The sequence below is a fragment of the Sebastes fasciatus genome, chromosome 16 (genome assembly GCF_043250625.1).
Source record: "Sebastes fasciatus isolate fSebFas1 chromosome 16, fSebFas1.pri, whole genome shotgun sequence".
Lineage (NCBI taxonomy): Eukaryota > Metazoa > Chordata > Actinopteri > Perciformes > Sebastidae > Sebastes > Sebastes fasciatus.
The window spans coordinates 8257608-8277634 of NC_133810.1; the positions used below are offsets into that span (position 1 = coordinate 8257608).

At 36.2% G+C, this 20027-nt stretch overlaps 1 pseudogene; it reads left to right on the plus strand.

Moving 5' to 3' along the window:
- The first annotated feature begins 1826 nt into the window (after positions 1–1826).
- LOC141752606 (organic cation/carnitine transporter 2-like) lies at positions 1827–9561 on the plus strand (annotated as a pseudogene).
- Positions 9562–20027: the final 10466 nt, after the last annotated feature.

Sequence of the window (20027 nt, forward strand, 5' to 3'; positions counted from 1 at the left end):
ACTACAAAACAGAAAATATGTGTTAAATCATCATAGAATTATGTATAGTTGTTTTTTTCATCTTGCATATGCAAGTGTGTCAAAGGGCAAACTTGTGTCCAAACCACTCACGTTAAGCAGTAACATCTAGTGGTAGACCTGAACTGATTGTATTCATGTTTGTAGACTAAAGCATCACCATCACTTTTTTATGCCTCGGCATTATGTTTTCGGGTTGTCTGTTCGTACGTACCATTCTCATGAACGCCATATCTCAGGAATGCCTTGAGGGGATTTCTTCAAATATGGCACAAAGGTCTACTTAAACTCAAAGATGAACTGATTAGATGATTAGATTAGATCTCTGTGTCCTCACAAAACACGTTTGTTCATAACTCAAGAATTCATAGCTAATTATGACAATTTCACACACGTCTAATAGGATAAAATGATGACATTTTGGACAGACATGGATGTAAACTGCAACTTGACTGGTTGACTGAAGGTGATCAACTGCAAGGCGGTCATTCTAGTTTCATATTGCCTCCCATAATTAACAGTACTTCATTAAGTTTCTTCTTCTTTACACATGTGGGCACTTTGTTTGTGGGTACTTTCATGGCCCTAATGGGTGTGCTCACGTCAGGGTTTGCAAGGTTTTATGCTGTCCCATTTCTGTCCTTGTCTTCTGCAAGGATAATCTTGAATGCCACAGTCAGCCCTTAATGTGCCCTCATCTGCAGTACTCAGTTTTCAGTTTATTCGGTACACTGAGCTGAAACTAAAGCACTCTAATTTAACAGTCCAGCAATAAATCCTACCTTTATGGAAGTTATAATGTTCAGTTTTTGTTGAAACTGTTGTAGAGAGGTGTTGATTCAACTTTTTGATCATTTCGGAGGATGTATTTCGCGGTGCTGTTGAATTCTATTGTGTTATACAGCAATGTTTCTGTTATTTAGACTACCCATATTGATATAATAGGGGTGGACAAAACATTAGAAACACCGACATGAACTTGAGAACAGCCCTGTCATGACAATTACATTTCCTTTCAGTTTTCTGACTGGCCACCCCAGGTGCTGCCCATTATTCCAAACTGTGATTGGCTATCTGCCCGGTTAAGATGAAGACAGAAATGGTATATCAAAGCTATAGAGTGTTGCCAGAATGAGTCCTAAAACCTGTAAATGAGTTGCCATTTTTGCCCTTCCGGTTCCCGCGTCTCGAAGTCAATAGGTTTTTGGTTAGATGTCTGAAATAAGGTCTGTGGTTAACACAAGCTTAAGAGATTTTGCTTCTTGTTCTACGACATTAAATTAGTCATTAAATACCCCACATGTGAATTTAATGTCTCAAAAAAGGCAGTTGCTAACAAGTGACTAAATGAGACGACTAAACGTCATCACACTGAACAATAGTCCGCCTTTAGCTTAGTAATGGTGATGTGAAGTCATGCAACCGTGATGTAGTTCATCTATAGCCTAACGTTAGCTTTTTACTTGTGCTGATTGCATTTACACTTCAACAATCATAGAAGTGGTGTTCATTTGTGAGGATTATCTTGCTTAACAAAATAATCCGATTGGCTTTTTGTCGAGGACACCAGGGCGATGCTAACTTCTGGGTTGGCCTACAATTATACATCATCTCTGGAGCACTCTATTCGGATGTGTGTCTGTGTCTCGACACACCACTGCAGCTTTTGTTTGTGTTTGAAGCCCTAAGAATATCTACTGAGATTACGTCACAGTACAAAGGGCATTTCTGCATCCCATAGAAAAGACCATTTCACACAAAGACAACACAGAAGATAGCAGTAGTAGCAAGAAGAGAAATCTGGGATTATGAATGATTAGGATGAAACCACAGCCTTCCTGGGTCATTGGGGACATTTCCAAAAGGTTGTCTTCTTCCTGCTCTGTGTCAGCACTATCCCCAATGGAACTGGAACTTTATCCATTGTCTTCGTGGCTGACATTCCCAGTCATCACTGTATGGTTCCTGAAGTGAACCTGACCCAAGACTGGCTCAATGCCATCATCCCAATAAAGGTAAATTATTTTACAATTGTGCACAACTGTCAGAAAACTGTTTGTTAGGACAAATAGATTGCTTACTTCTAGTGAAAGTTAACCAGACTGACCTATAAATCATTACAATATTATGTTACATTTCACTTAAGGTATTTCAATCATTTCTTTGGGACAAGTATATTTGTATATGATCATTCTTTATAGAATGGTACAGTATATCTTCTTACAGGCCCTGTGGATTTACAGTGAACCTACTGTGAAATTTGCATGCAGTAGAATCCTAAAATGGATCATGGAATAGCTAAAGTATGTTTTTATTAAGGGTTGATGTATGTTAAGGAAATAAAAATACTTTTAAACAACTTTTGTATGCAAACACCTGCACTTTGCACTTTTTGCACATGAATATTTACGACTTTTAGCCATGCTAGCAGCATTGCGATTGCAGTGTCGGCCGGACAGTCAATCATTTTCGTCCAGACTGAATTAACTCAACAACTATTTGATGGATTCTGTCATGTTATTTGTAATAGTGAAGAGAGAGTCAGTGGGATTACACATGTAGATAAATATACGTATTCAGTGCCTTTATTGGGTATCAACCTTGCTTTTATGTGTGTATTGTCAAAAAAATAGACTTGAAGCGTAAATTAACGCCACACGCTGTCACTTCTAGTAAAGTTTGTCGTTGTTACTGTTAGGTGGTGAATGGGGAACAGGAGCTGAGCCGATGCAGCAGGTACAGGCTGGATGTGGTCAGAAATCTCTCTGCACAGGGATTGATTCCTCTCAGAGACGTCAACCTCACCGACCTGGAGCAGGAGGGCTGTGTGGACGGATGGATCTACAGCAAAGACATCTACCAGTCTACCATAGTCTCTCAGGTGAGTGAGAGTGTTTGTATGCATGATGCAATAGTTGTAGTTAAGGGTCATAACATTAACATCAGTGTATTACATTTTTTCCAATATTCTTTGCAATATACAGTATAGATGCTTTGTGATTACATTTTTGCTAAATGTCTGTTTCATGATTGGATATTCTAGTTTGATCTAGTGTGCAGTGATCACTGGAAGCAGCCGTTTACCACCACCGTTTACTTTCTTGGAGTTCTTGTTGGATCCTTCTTCTCAGGACAGCTCTCAGACAGGTACTGGGAACACACTCTCAGTGTGATGCATATATGTTGTGCTTTGAAAAGAGACTTTTGAACCTATTTATAAAGTTATTTTTTGATCAAACACCATTATTGATAATATTCAATACTTTATTCCAAAAGAGAGCAAAAAAACAAACCTGAATAAGAAATACATCTTTCACTGTCATGTAATTTAAGTAATTTAATATGTTCAATATTTATTCTGTTTAAATTTTGTTTAACCTGTGCTAATAATAGCACATTAACATGGTGACGGCTGAGCCGGAGGCTCACAGTTAACGACGCTAGCAGTGCAAACAATGGCAACACTGCTGACAGAGCTAACAGTGTTTACCTGAGGGGTAACTGGAGGGTGGGAACCACGCTTCCGCAATGACGTTGTCAGTTGGGATGCCGTTGCCAGCTGTAACCGCTGTATCAGCGTAGTGCAGAGTGGCGGCTATGATCTAGTATGTGGGGCACGCTCACTGACTAGTGCACTAAAAGGCACACACGCCTGGCTATGTGAACAAAACACAGAGAAGCTCAGATTACAACACACACAGAGGGAGAGCAACTTCATTCTCTGCTCAGGTAGACATTACTCCTCGTTATCTTCACATAGCAACTAGTTGTTTGATACTATATTAATGCTCTGGATATATATCTATGTAACTTTCTGAGCAAAAATGCCAAAAGATTTTTTATTCCAGCTTCTCACGTATGAAATATATTTTTTTTTCTCCTTGCTACTATATTATTGGTGGCTCTCTCAATATAGATATGGAAGGAAGCCTGTATTCTTGTTCAGACGATTTTTACCTTTGCTCAAATCTTCTCCGCTTCATGGCTGGTGTTCTCCATCCTCCTCTTCTTCGGTGGTTTGGGACAGATCGCCAACTACATAGCTGCTTTTGTGCTGGGTACATATAAACGCCTCCCGCTGTAACAATTGGCACAATATTTGCTCTATATTAGATGTATCGGATAAGCTGTTTATACACTCATGCTCCCATCTTTGTATTTCTCTCTCTCTCTGCAGGAATGGAGATCTTAACTGGCAATGTACGGATCCTGTTCTCATCACTGGGTGTGTGTCTGTTTTTTGCTTTTGGCTACATGATGCTGCCACTCTTTGCTTACTTTTTAAGGGACTGGAAATCTCTCCTGCTGGCTATCTCTTTGCCTGGCCTGCTTTACATCCCCCTCTGGTGGTAGGTTGTACTCATAACATCACATTACAAAAAAGATGCTTCACATTACTCATGGTAGAGTTTCAACAACAGTAGCATCTTGTATTTGTTGCTGTTTAGAAATTATTTTTTTATTATCATTGTTTGTGTGAACATGAAGAATGAAAATGATAAATGCTCTCTCAAAAACCAAAAAATAATTTTATGAACAAAGGTGTAATGTTATCAAGCTCTACATTTAGGATTTAGCTCTGTTAAATGGCCAGCTGACTTTTAGATCAACTAAATAACTGTCTGAGTTTAGCATACAAAGTGTTTTTCATGGAAAAAAAGTATTACTTGTACTGTTAGTATCCTGTTTGTTTTTCTTTTTAAAGGCTATGTCTGATATCTGGCCTCACCAGGGGCTTCACAAAGATGTCTAAATTCATCCGTTGCACAAAGCTGACTAGTTCTTGACCATCTTAAGTAGGACTAATTTGCCATCAATTTTGAGTAAATTAAGTCTATTTTTCAAACTAAAATACATGACTAAGCATCCGTGTCGTCTGGAAGAATTCAACAGTTACAAGGCCATTTCACTTTACTTTAACAGTAAATAGTATTAATCTCACAGTCGACAAGAGCATCAAAGGCTCAGGATTTTCTTGGGAAAACAAAGCGCACTGCGGTCTCAAAAAACTTGTTACATATGGAAAACATGCCTCTTAGTTCTGAGTTAGCCCTGGGGGGCAGGTGGCTAACTTTTTGTTGTTATTTTTGTGGAACTGTCTAATTTGCATAAGACTAATCTAAAAGCAAATATAAGACTGGCCTAACAGTACAGACCAGTCTAAATTATCTTTGTGAAACCGTCCCCTGAACTTGTCTGTGTTTAATACTGATGTAGGTTCATCCCAGAGTCTCCTCGGTGGTTGGTCTCTCAGGGACGACTGAAGGAGGCTGAGGCCATCGTGAGAAATGCAGCTAAGCAGAACAAAGTTGAGGCTCCACAGATCATCTTTGTAAGTTGAACCAAACAAAAATGCACAAAAAGATTACAAGATCTCTTCCTAATGCACTTTCAATGTAAGAGATGGGGACAAAATCTACTTGGAAAAAAGTGAGCTTGGACAAACATGATTTTATGACGCTTTGTTGCAATTAACTGACTTCAGTCAAACCTCATGTCGAAAGATGACTTTGTGGTGGCTGGGTTATTGAAGCCTCTGCATTGGCACACCTGTTACAGCATGATAACCAGAGATGAAAGCCATTCAACAGTTTATTGTCCTTTCAAAGGTTTTCCACCTAAGTAGTTGATTGACACGGATGAAAACAATAATCAGTAAGCAAAGGTACTCTAATAAACTTAAACTTTATTACAATCATCCTATAAATACAGGCACATACAGTACAAAGTTCAGCTCTAATTCACCATTGAACAAAGAAACAGCAACTCTGAGGCGACTCCTCTGGTTGCAAAAAGAAGTCTATGAGAAAATGAGCCTACTTCTCACTTGATTTATTACCTCAGTAAACATTGTAAACATGAGTTTATGGTCTCATTCGCTAGTTCCAAGTCTTCTTCAATACAGCATGATGTTCATTTAGTAAATTATGGTCCCATTTAGAGTCAAATAGACCATAAAGCAGGGGATGTTTTAGGGCGTGGCTACCTCGTGATTGGCAGGTCGCTACCACGGCGTTGTCCGGTCTGGGATTGGTCGGTGTTTTCGTCTTACAGCTTTAACCCTTTCACTGTGTGTTTTCAGTTCATCAAAGTTAATTGTAACAATTTGGTCGCCGAAAAATGTGACGTCAGTGACTTCGTCCATTTTTTATATACCGTCTATTGTACCGCCCCCCTAGGATGGGGCAGGAATAAGGATTTTTAACAATATAAAAAAAAGATGAAAAGATGATTATGCAAAAAAAAAAACTGTGAGGTTTTATGTCTTGCAGGCTGATGAGAGAAATATGCTGTCTAAAGAACAGGAAAACTACACTGTCTTTGATCTGATAAGAACCAGTGACATCAGAGCCACAACACTCATTCTTTGCCTGGTGTGGTGAGTCTGAGAACTTTACACTTTTACACACTATATTATATGTCAGACAGAATGAAATACACTATACTGTATGACCAAAAGCATGTGGGCACTTGAACGTTACACCCTTATGAGATTGTTGATTGACATCTAATTTCAAAACCATGGACATAAATCTGCTGCTGACGCCTGGTTTTGTTCAGGCATGTCAAGATCTTTCCAACGAAACTGGGAAAACATTTCTGTATGGGCCTGGCTTTCTGAACTGGGGCATTGTCATGTTGAAACAGAAAAGATACATCCCAAATTTGGAACCACCACAATTATCAAAAATATCATTCAACTGAAACTTATATTGCTGTGTGTCAAAGTGTCCATTTGTTGATACTACCAACAGGAGTCAGCAGAGTTTTCAAATCCTACATACAGAGGTGTTAATAATATATAGACATAATATTTGTGTTTCAGGCAAGCGTCAAGTCAAATCCCAAGTGCTTCATTTTGATTTTCAAAGAAGTCATATCACTTTATTTTTAATTATTTCAAAATGAACCATCAACAGTAATAGTTAGTAGTATATCAATATATGCTGCAGTACTGGTTAATATACAGTATCCCTCTGTTTATAATGTTTAGCGATTAAGGGTATTCTGATTTTGATTCTGTGCACCCAACTCAACAAGTTACACAATCTGTGCTAGAGCTGTAACGTTTACTAAATTAATTGATTAGTCGATCGACAGAAAATGAATCTGCAGCTATTTTGTTTGTCGATGAATCGTTTTGAGTCATTTTTAAGAAAAAATTCTAAAATTCTCGGGTTTGTTTTCTGGTTTCCATAATCATCTATGATAGTAATCTGAATATCTTTAGGTTTTGGACTGTTGGTCGGACAAAACAAGATATTTGAACATGTAACTTTGTTCTGCGGGAATTTGTGATGGGCATTTTTCACCTTTTCTGACATTTCATAGACAAACATCTCATTGATTTATCGAGAAAATAATCGATTGACAGTTGCAGCCCTAATCTTTCTCAAATATCGTACTGAAAAGCACAGAGTTGACTTGATTACTAAAAACCCATACATACATCACAATGTCCATCTGTCTTCCATCAATCTGTCCATCTTTCTACTCCAATGGTCTCCAACTATAATGTATGTCACACAGAGTCAAGTAGAACAACTAAGCAGTGACATCAGTTGTTCTGTTTGACTTATCTTATATACACATGGCTCCCAATGCCACATGGCTATCAAGCACTGATGTGACTTCTGTCCCATCTTCCAATATCTCTGCCATCTGTCTGTGTCTTGCCTAGGATCACTCTGAGTATAGGCTATTTTGGCCTGTCCCTGAACTCATCGCAACTGACTGCTGACCCCTATATCAGCTGTTTCATCTCCGCAGCTGTAGAGGTGCCATCGTACATTATCAGCTGGCTGGTTCTAAAACGCTTTCCACGACGGCTGTCTACCAGTTTTACATTGCTCCTGGGAGGAGTGTCCCTGTACTTCATTCAGCTGGTGCCTCTAAGTAAGTAGCAAAAATGAGACAGCCACAATTATAAGAGGCTGAGGCTCCTCACGCATTAAAGGGATAGTTTGGGTGTTTTGAAGTGGGGTTGCAGGAGGTACTGATCCATAGTAGGTGTATTACTCACAGTAGATGACGGTCGGCGTGCCCCCAGCTTGGAGAACTTACTTTCAGAACTCAAATGCATGAATCATTCTATTCTATTTTTTAAAATAAACTATTTTCCATCTCCTCCAGCTTTACCAGAGATGTCTGTTGCACTGGAGATGCTGGGTAAAAGCAGCTTTGCCACCAGTTTAGCCCTGATGTATGTCTACACATCAGAGCTTTATCCAACAATGCTCAGGAACACAGCAGCAGGGACATGCTCCACATTTTCCAGATTGGGCACGTGCCTTGCACCTTTTTTGTTACAGCTCAGTGAGTAAACTGTTTTTTACCAGATTTTGTTTTGACCTGCCTGGAACACAGTACAAGCATGCTAGAGAGGACCCAGGCCTCTCTCCCATTTTAATATCCCCTTCCCCTTTTACAGGTGTATACTTCAAGTACCTGCCTTATATTATACTGGGGACTCTGGCTGTTGTGTCTGCCTTTACCACTCTCATGCTACCAGAGAGTTTTGGACGGCCTCTACCTGAAACTTTACAACAGATGCTCAAGAGAGAAAGGTTAGATGCTTAGGGAATGAAGCTACAACTGTGAAGCAACCATCTTACACTGATTGATTTAGAAATATATATTTATTATTGCATTTAAAATGTTATTACTAAAGGGATTATGGCTGTGTAGTAATTAAGTTTTTTTGAGTACAAGTGGGTAAGATAATCATAATATTAGTCATTGATGTAAACACAGCTGATTATGATAGTGATAAGGAAGTTGATAGCAATGAGGAAAACATTCCTAACCTTTAGCTCCTTTGTTGCCCTGCAGTCTGTTTAGAAAACTAAACTAAATAATGTTTTGTCTGTCTCTCTGTAACAGGATTAAGTGTCCCTGCATCACTCGAAAAGAAACACCAGAACCTGATGTGCTTTTGGAAAGTCAACTGTGATCCATTAATGCATTATTTAAATAGACATATTGTAATTGTGTATAATTATTACTGTCAATATTTTTTTTTTTTTTTTTCAAAATCTTCAATCAGAAATGAGGTGGTAGTTTTTGATAACATTACAGTACTCCTATATAAGACATCAGGATATGATGATAATAAAGCACAAAGAGTAAGCAATTTTTCAATTTTCCATTTCAGGATATAAAATTTCACTTTTAATTTTCATATTGCTATTTGCCAACAATGAAAAACAAAACAAAACAAAAGTTCCGCCAAAAACACACCAGAGCAGTGGCAAAGTTTGGTCGTTGCCAACGTTAACCATCTCGTGAGAGTTTCGCAATTTGCATGTTACCTTCTAGACACGATGCCAAACTAAAAGTTGGGGATAGTTTAACTTAACGGTGAATTGATGCCAGAGAATACCCGCAGCCAATCAGTAAACAGTCCTGTGACTCCTCTGACACGTTGACTTACATTACATAGAATTTCTTCCCACCTGAAACACATGAACACGCCTCAAAAGAAAATTATTGCGGCTCTGGCTTGCAATTATTTGCACAAAAGCCCAGAGGGAGAACTGACAATTGGGGATTACGTATTTTTTTTGTTATACTGTAGACAGCTTTTATAACCACACCAGTAGTATAGGACTGGTGGCTTTGCGCGTGCATGTGAAATGCGCGTGCACGTGAGCATGCGCGTGCGTGTGCGCGCGCGCGCGCGCGTGTGTGTGTGTGGGGATACAGGTGAACCCTTGGTGACCCTGGTGTCCTTTTTGTAACCCTAGGGCTGATGTTAATTATTGGTAGTTGTCCAAAGGTGTCTGCTGTAAGGTGTTATCAGTTGCTCCACAACAAAAAAAGAAAGACCCCATCCTGTGGATCCTGATGCAGATAAAAAATACAGTTGTATCCCAATATGTGTCTTTTATTACAGTATCATTAAAAGTTCAAACAAACCGCTGCTTCCTGTGACCAAAATGTTTTTGCCTTTTTGGTGTTGCCACAGAAGACCCATACTGTTGATCCTGAGTCAGATAAAAAAAAAAGTAGGTTGTATCCAAGATGTTATCAGTTGCTCAGTAAACAAAAGAAGACCCCCTCCTGTTGATACTGGTTCAGTGAACAAAACACAGTTGTATACCTATATGTGAACTCCGTTGTATCCAAGAGGTGTCTTTTTTATTACAGTATCATTAAAAGTTCAAACAAAGCCTAGTGTGCTGTGGTCAAAATGTTTATGGCTTTTGATGCTGTGGTGGTTGGTACTGTTTGCAGGCTATAGCAGCATGGATCCTGTAACCATATGTTTGTTTGTGAGAGGGTGTATGGATTAGCGTTGTTCGTAGTCGATATTAACATGTATCCAGGACAAATGGTGTGAGAAGGGAAGTATGTCATCTCCTTCATGTCATCTCCTAAAATTCTTTATGAGATGTATCTGTGAGAGGGGGTGGGGTATGGGGTGGTATTGTTTGTAATAGATATCAGCATGTATCCAGGGACAAATGGGGTGGATGTGAGCGGGATGGGGGTCATCTCTTGTATGCCATCTCCTAAAATTCTTTAGGAGATGTATCTGTGCTGTAATGATTTGTTAACATTTTAAATTGGTAGATGTGTGTTAGTACACCACTAATTTTGCTTGTAGTCATCTCCCAAAAAAAAAAAAGCGGTGCAATGTCGGTAGAGTTACAATATAGTGGGTTTTTAAAAAAAAAAAAAAAAATGTATGTAGTGTGAATGGGGCAACCTCAAGGCCTGTCAACCATGCGTATTCATGAGATGTCACTAGCTCCATCTTTTACCTACACTTTGTGTATATAGTCAGCATTCAGCTGAGGTCGTGTTTACCAAACTTCACAACTTTTGAAGAGGACGCTTTTCCTAACGCCACTCTTGCATTTTGCACATTAGGTACAGTGTTCTTTTCTTTGGATGCTTCATTTTTGGCGTCTGTGAACATAGAGCTGATGTGACTTGCCAAAAAGCCCCAGTTTTGTCTCATCTGTCCAAAAGACATTCTCCAAGAAGCTTTGTGGCTTGTCAATATGCATTTTGGCATATTCCAGTCTCACTTTTTTATGATTTGGTGTCCTCCGGGGTTGTCTGCCATTAAGTCCACTTTGGCTCAAACAGGAGAAAATGGCTCATGGACTACTACTAAAACACTATGAATACTATAGAACTAACTAGCATTGTTAGAAAAATAATTATTAATGGGACAAATTTCTTGGGTATTTTAGCGTGCGATCAACTGCCTAAACACATCAGGCTGCTTGGAGATGGTCTTATAGCTTTTACCTTTAACATGCTTGTCTATAATTTTCTTTCTAATCTCCTGAGACAACTCTCTCCTTAGCTTTCTGTGGTCCATGTTCAGTGTGGTACACACCATGATACCAATGTTTAATGTGTCCCTATGGTCAAATTATTTTCAATCTTTTCTAGGGGTACCATCATTTTTGTCCAGGCCAGCTTCATTAGTTTGTTTTTTTTAAATGATTCTGAACCAAAATTCAAAAACATTAGCTGATTTTCATTAGTTCATTTTCAATACATTTTTATTTATTATTACTTTTTTGTCAGTTTCAAGTTATTTCAGTGACCATTGTTTTTTTTTATTCTTTCTTTAACGGAAGGGTACCAACAATTTTGACTATGTGTGTAGATACACACACACACACACATACAGTATATACATATGTCTATATCCACACCCGCTTACATATAGATATCCACTTAGACACATTCGCTTACACAGTTATCTATTCTATTTTACAGACAAAAAAAAAAAAAAAAGGACATATTTACATCCCTTTAGTTGACCTTTTTGTCGACATTACTTATTAATTAATTTTGTTTAACTCCAATCCTCACCCTGACTCAAAGTAGCCCACCCATGATCAAAAATGATATTCTGTTCTTTTATTTCTATTAACATCCCTCTCAAGAACCCACTGATGTTTCAAAAACATTTTGAAATGTTCAGTGTTTAACTGTTGTCTTTTTATAGCTTTAAATATAAATGCTTTCCCCATCGTAATGATGATGTTGTTCAGGTCTTTTCCTTTTTTTTTTTCATCACCCCTTAAATCACCAAACATTATAGATAAAGGACAACTATAGAAATTTGATTTGTAGACTGAGATCCACTTTTTTCAACGTTAATCCAAAATAATGTAACTTCCTTACAATACCAAAAATAAATGAATGTCTGACTCCTCTTCCTCCTCACACAATCTACATATGTCACCTTGTTGGATGCCCCATTTTAATTTTTTTTAGCATTCTCTTAGTAGGCAAGAATTTGTAGATTAGTTTTAGTTGTAAAATTCTAATGGAGACATCAAAAGAAGTTGTGTAAATACATGCATATACTTTCCTCCATGGGATACATTTGTCTAACAAATACCCCCATTTTTGACTGGATAGCTACTGGTGTAGCAGAAATGTGTTTAAGTTGCATGTATAACTGATATATTTTCTTGTTTATTTTTGTCTTATTCATCCATGTTGTGTCCTTAATGTAGGGGTAACATGCCACTTGTTTTGTACATAATAATAGCTTCCTTTTCCAGATCTGAGGTATAGCTGCACAGAGTTGATTAAATGTAAAAAGGTCACAAACATTACCGTATACTATTTTAAATTCATCATAAGTCTTGATTTCGCCCCCACTATTCAAGAGGTCATTTATAAATAATATTCCTTTTTTCAAACATTGATTCAATAAAGATACGGTGATCATTAATCAAAATATTTCTATTATACCACAACACTTGGCTCTGGATTTCATAACTTCACACTGGTTGATGATATTGGTATTGAAACCAACTGACTATGGCCTCGTCCAAAAAGCCGGATAAGTATGGAAATGACTTTCTCTTTAATATAGTGAACTGAAAAGCAGTTAACTGGAGGTAAGGATAGAGTTCTTTGTGGAACAGAGGATGAGCAGACCTCAATCATTTTGCTGAAAACCACTGCGGATTTAAGATACATTTTGGTATAAGGGATGCTTTTAGTGCAAAGTTGAGTGCCTTAAGGTTTAACAATTTAAGTCCACAGTGTTTGTAATCATTATACAGATAAGCTCTTTTAATTTTGTCAGGCTTCCAACCCCATATGAAATTGAACACATTTTGCTCATATTTTTTAAACAGCTCCTCTCCTGGGGTAGGTAATGACATGAGGATATAGATAAACTGAGGAATCACTAAGGAATTTATCACGGTTATTTTTTTTTCCATATAAAGTTAAGTTAGTCATTCCCCAAACTTTTTAATTTTCTGTCTACTGTATGTAGCTTTCTATCAAAGTTTTCCTTCATGATAAGGTCCATGTCTTTAGGGATATGTATACCAATGACATCTATTGGGCCATCTGACCATTTTAGTGGGCAGATTACTATAGATATTAAAATTTGTACCTTTCAGAGATCCAATTCGCAGCACAGTACATTTATCATAGTTAGGTTTTAGTCAGGAAATTACTGAGAAGTTATTCAACTCTTTAACTAATGCAGTAAAGGATGCAACATTTGGTTGATTTTGAAAGTTTACATCGTCCGCATACATTGATATTTTTGATTCCAAACTATTTATTCTCAAACCTTCTATGTTGTTATTCATTCTTACTTTTTGTGCTAAGATTTCTATAGCTATAATAAATAGATACGCAGACAGTGGACATCCTTCTTTCAATCTTCTATATTGCTTAATTGTTTCAGAAAAAAAACATTGTTTATTATTTTACACTTTGGATTACTATACATTACTTTTTATCCAACTAATTAAAGAGTCTCCAAAGTTAAAATATTCTAAACATTTATAAATAAAATCCAAACGTACTTTATCGAAAGCTTTCTCAAAGGCAGCAAAAAAAAAAAAAAAAATGAAAGCAGAGGTTTTTGTTGAGTCATAATATTCAATTATTTCAATTATTTGTCTAATACTGTCACTGATAGATCGACACTGTAAGAAGCCACACTGATCTGGATGAATAATATTGGGCAGTACTAGTTTTAATCTGTTTGCAAGACATTTGGCTAATATTTTAGCATCGTTACATTGTAGTGTGATTGGCCTCCAATTCTTTAGAGTAGTGGGATCTTTATACCTCCCACCTGAATCTTGTTTCAATAATAGTGAGATTAAACCTTCCTGTTGAGTTTCTGTAAGTTGTTTTTTGCTATATGACCAGTTGAAGGTGTTCAGCAAAGGTGTTTTAACAGACTCATAGAAGGTTTGATAAAAGTTTACAGGTATGCCATCGGCTCCTGGACTTTTTACCTTTTTCAAAGGAGTTAATAGCTGGATGTAATTCCATCCAGCGTAATAAGTCCCTCACAAGATTTTTTTCTTTCTCTGTTAACTTTACGGTATTATCGTCTTGAGAATTGGGGCTAGTATTTTGAGGCAATAAATCCTCTGGTGGGCTCTGTAAGGAGTACAATTTTGAAAAATAATTATGTTGTACCAGCAAAATTTCCCTTGGTTTTTTCAATGATTTTATTTCCTACTACAAGCTTCAAAACATTTTTCTTTACAGTGTTTTTATACTGCAGATTTTAAAAATATTTGGTTGATCTCTCCCGATTTTTCCAGCCATTCTATTCTATTTCTCAAATATGATACGTTGGCTTTCTCTGCACATAGTCTTTCTAACTCTCTTTCCTTGTGCTCAAGATTGTCCAGTAGAGCTTGTGACACATTTGTATTATTGTCTACCCGTTCTGTTAAATCTTCTATCTCAGCTATCAATATTTTTTCTGTCTCCAAACGATTTTTATTTTTCCTTGAGCTGTATTGAATGCAGTGTCCCCTTAAGGTGTATTTTAAAAGCATCCCATATAATCAAAGGATCCGCTGTATCATTATTCACTACAAAGAAATCTTTTATGAATTTGTTTGTTGTATCTATAAACTCTTTATCCTTCAATAGCTTCTGATTTAATTTCCAGTATCCTGGACCCCTATGAAACATTGTGGTACAAATGCTCAAGGTTATAAGATGATGATCTGACCTAAATCTCTCTTTAATCTCGACTTTATTCATTTTTGGAGTCAAAGAAAATGATGTTAAGAAATAATCTATTCTGCTAGCCTGATTTCCTCGTCTCCATGTATATCTTGTTTGCTTTGGATTTCGCAACCGCCATATGTCAATTAAATCTAGTGAGGTCATGAGGCCAGAAATAGCATTATATGCTCTAGAATGATAATTCTTAGTTTGTATGCCTTTTCGATCCAGATCTACATCCAACACAGTGTTGTAGTCTCCTGTCATTATCAAATTTTTTATCATGTAGTTTTTCTTTTCTTGCAACATGTTGAATATATCTTGAAAGAAGAGTGGATCATCAGAATGAGGTGCATACAGATTTACTAATACAAATTCTAGGCTATCCACCAATATATCTTGTATAATATATCTACCTGCTTGATGTATTATTGTATCTTTGACCACAATATCTACTTCCTTTTTATACATTATCATTACAACTTTAGAATTTGAGCATCCGTGTGAAAAGTATATGTTATCCCCTCCACTCTGTTTTCCATTTAATCTCATACAGTTGGGTAGAGTGAGTCTCTTGTAAACAAAATATATCATAGTTTTTATCCGTAAGCCAACTAATAAAGTGTCCCCTTTTCTTCCTATCAGCTAAACCGTTACAGTTGAAGCTTGATATTACTAACTTAGACATATTTGATCTTCAGTGGATTCTATACTTTCATGATTCTTGAAAAAAAAAAAAGGATGGAAATAATAATAGTGACACCAAAACAACGGGAAGGGGCTGAAAATATTTCCTGTTTCTTCCATCCTCTGATGATATATTTTCTATTGTCATATTTCTCTCCCTTTTTAAATAGCGTCTAAGAGAAACATTTTACTATAACAAAACATCCAATCCCAATTTATGAGCGCAAAACTAAGAACAAAAGATCATCATTTTTTTATTTTCTGCATTGATGATCTTTTGTTCTTAGTTTTGCGCTCATAAATTGGGATTGGATGTTTTGTTATAGTAAAATGTTTCTCTTAGACGCTATTTAAAAAGGGAGAGAAATATGACAATAGAAAATATATCATCAGAGGATGGAAGAAACAGGAAATATTTTCAGCCCCTTCCCGTTGTTTTGGTGTCACTATTATTATTTCCATCCTTTTTTTTTTTTCAAGAATCATGAAAGTATAGAATCCACTGAAGATCAAATATGTCTAAGTTAGTAATATCAAGCTTCAACTGTAACGGTTTAGCTGATAGGAAGAAAAGGGGACACTTTATTAGTTGGCTTACGGATAAAAACTATGATATATTTTGTTTACAAGAGACTCACTCTACCCAACTGTATGAGATTAAATGGAAAACAGAGTGGAGGGGATAACATATACTTTTCACACGGATGCTCAAATTCTAAAGTTGTAATGATAATGTATAAAAAGGAAGTAGATATTGTGGTCAAAGATACAATAATACATCAAGCAGGTAGATATATTATACAAGATATATTGGTGGATAGCCTAGAATTTGTATTAGTAAATCTGTATGCACCTCATTCTGATGATCCACTCTTCTTTCAAGATATATTCAACATGTTGCAAGAAAAGAAAAACTACATGATAAAAAATTTGATAATGACAGGAGACTACAACACTGTGTTGGATGTAGATCTGGATCGAAAAGGCATACAAACTAAGAATTATCATTCTAGAGCATATAATGCTATTTCTGGCCTCATGACCTCACTAGATTTAATTGACATATGGCGGTTGCGAAATCCAAAGCAAACAAGATATACATGGAGACGAGGAAATCAGGCTAGCAGAATAGATTATTTCTTAACATCATTTTCTTTGACTCCAAAAATGAATAAAGTCGAGATTAAAGAGAGATTTAGGTCAGATCATCATCTTATAACCTTGAGCATTTGTACCACAACGTTTCATAGGGGTCCAGGATACTGAAAATTAAATCAGAAGCTAATGAAGGATAAAGAGTTTATAGATACAACAAACAAATTCATAAAAGATTTCTTTGTAGTGAATAATGATACAGCGGATCCTTTGATTATATGGGATGCTTTTAAAATACACCTTAAGGGGACACTGCATTCAATACAGCTCAAGGAAAAATAAAAATCGTTTGGAGACAGAAAAAATATTGATAGCTGAGATAGAAGATTTAACAGAACGGGTAGACAATAATACAAATGTGTCACAAGCTCTACTGGACAATCTTGAGCACAAGGAAAGAGAGTTAGAAAGACTATGTGCAGAGAAAGCCAACGTATCATATTTGAGAAATAGAATAGAATGGCTGGAAAAAATCGGGAGAGATCAACCAAATATTTTTAAAATCTGCAGTATAAAAACACTGTAAAGAAAAATGTTTTGAAGCTTGTAGTAGGAAATAAAATCATTGAAAAAACCAAGGGAAATTTTGCTGGTACAACATAATTATTTTTCAAAATTGTACTCCTTACAGAGCCCACCAGAGGATTTATTGCCTCAAAATACTAGCCCCAATTCTCAAGACGATAATACCGTAAAGTTAACAGAGAAAGAAAAAAATCTTGTGAGGGACTTATTACGCTGGATGGAATTACATCCAGCTATTAACTCCTTTGAAAAAGGTAAAAAGTCCAGGAGCCGATGGCATACCTGTAAACTTTTATCAAACCTTCTATGAGTCTGTTAAAACACCTTTGCTGAACACCTTCAACTGGTCATATAGCAAAAAACAACTTACAGAAACTCAACAGGAAGGTTTAATCTCACTATTATTGAAACAAGATTCAGGTGGAAGGTATAAAGATCCCACTACTCTAAAGAATTGGAGGCCAATCACACTACAATGTAACGATGCTAAAATATTAGCCAAATGTCTTGCAAACAGATTAAAACTAGTACTGCCCAATATTATTCATCCAGATCAGTGTGGCTTCTTACAGTGTCGATCTATCAGTGACAGTATTAGACAAATAATTGAAATAATTGAATATTATGACTCAACAAAAACCTCTGCTTTCATTTTTTTTTTTTTTTTGCTGCCTTTGAGAAAGCTTTCGATAAAGTACGTTTGGATTTTATTTATAAATGTTTAGAATATTTTAACTTTGGAGACTCTTTAATTAGTTGGATAAAAAGTAATGTATAGTAATCCAAAGTGTAAAATAATAAACAATGTTTTTTTTCTGAAACAATTAAGCAATATAGAAGATTGAAAGAAGGATGTCCACTGTCTGCGTATCTATTTATTATAGCTATAGAAATCTTAGCACAAAAAGTAAGAATGAATAACAACATAGAAGGTTTGAGAATAAATAGTTTGGAATCAAAAATATCAATGTATGCGGACGATGTAAACTTTCAAAATCAACCAAATGTTGCATCCTTTACTGCATTAGTTAAAGAGTTGAATAACTTCTCAGTAATTTCCTGACTAAAACCTAACTATGATAAATGTACTGTGCTGCGAATTGGATCTCTGAAAGGTACAAATTTTAATATCTATAGTAATCTGCCCACTAAAATGGTCAGATGGCCCAATAGATGTCATTGGTATACATATCCCTAAAGACATGGACCTTATCACGAAGGAAAACTTTGATAGAAAGCTACATACAGTAGACAGAAAATTAAAAAGTTTGGGGAATGACTAACTTAACTTTATATGGAAAAAAAAATAACCGTGATAAATTCCTTAGTGATTCCTCAGTTTATCTATATCCTCATGTCATTACCTACCCCAGGAGAGGAGCTGTTTAAAAAATATGAGCAAAATGTGTTCAATTTCATATGGGGTTGGAAGCCTGACAAAATTAAAAGAGCTTATCTGTATAATGATTACAAACACTGTGGACTTAAATTGTTAAACCTTAAGGCACTCAACTTTGCACTAAAAGCATCCCTTATACCAAAATGTATCTTAAATCCGCAGTGGTTTTCAGCAAAATGATTGAGGTCTGCTCATCCTCTGTTCCACAAAGAACTCTATCCTTACCTCCAGTTAACTGCTTTTCAGTTCACTATATTAAAGAGAAAGTCATTTCCATACTTATCCGGCTTTTTGGACGAGGCCATAGTCAGTTGGTTTCAATACCAATATCATCAACCAGTGTGAAGTTATGAAATCCAGAGCCAAGTGTTGTGGTATAATAGAAATATTTTGATTAATGATCACCGTATCTTTATTGAATCAATGTTTGAAAAAAGGAATATTATTTATAAATGACCTCTTGAATAGTGGGGGCGAAATCAAGACTTATGATGAATTTAAAATAGTATACGGTAATGTTTGTGACCTTTTTACATTTAATCAACTCTGTGCAGCTATACCTCAGATCTGGAAAAGGAAGCTATTATTATGTACAAAACAAGTGGCATGTTACCCCTACATTAAGGACACAACATGGATGAATAAGACAAAAATAAACAAGAAAATATATCAGTTATACATGCAACTTAAACACATTTCTGCTACACCAGTAGCTATCCAGTCAAAAATGGGGGTATTTGTTAGACAAATGTATCCCATGGAGGAAAGTATATGCATGTATTTACACAACTTCTTTTGATGTCTCCATTAGAATTTTACAACTAAAACTAATCTACAAATTCTTGCCTACTAAGAGAATGCTAAAAAAAATTAAAATGGGGCATCCAACAAGGTGACATATGTAGATTGTGTGAGGAGGAAGAGGAGTCAGACATTCATTTATTTTTGGTATTGTAAGGAAGTTACATTATTTTGGATTAACGTTGAAAAAAGTGGATCTCAGTCTACAAATCAAATTTCTATAGTTGTCCTTTATCTATAATGTTTGGTGATTTAAGGGGTGATGAAAAAAAAAAAGGAAAAGACCTGAACAACATCATCATTACGATGGGGAAAGCATTTATATTTAAAGCTATAAAAAGACAACAGTTAAACACTGAACATTTCAAAATGTTTTTGAAACATCAGTGGGTTCTTGAGAGGGATGTTAATAGAAATAAAAGAACAGAATATCATTTTTGATCATGGGTGGGCTACTTTG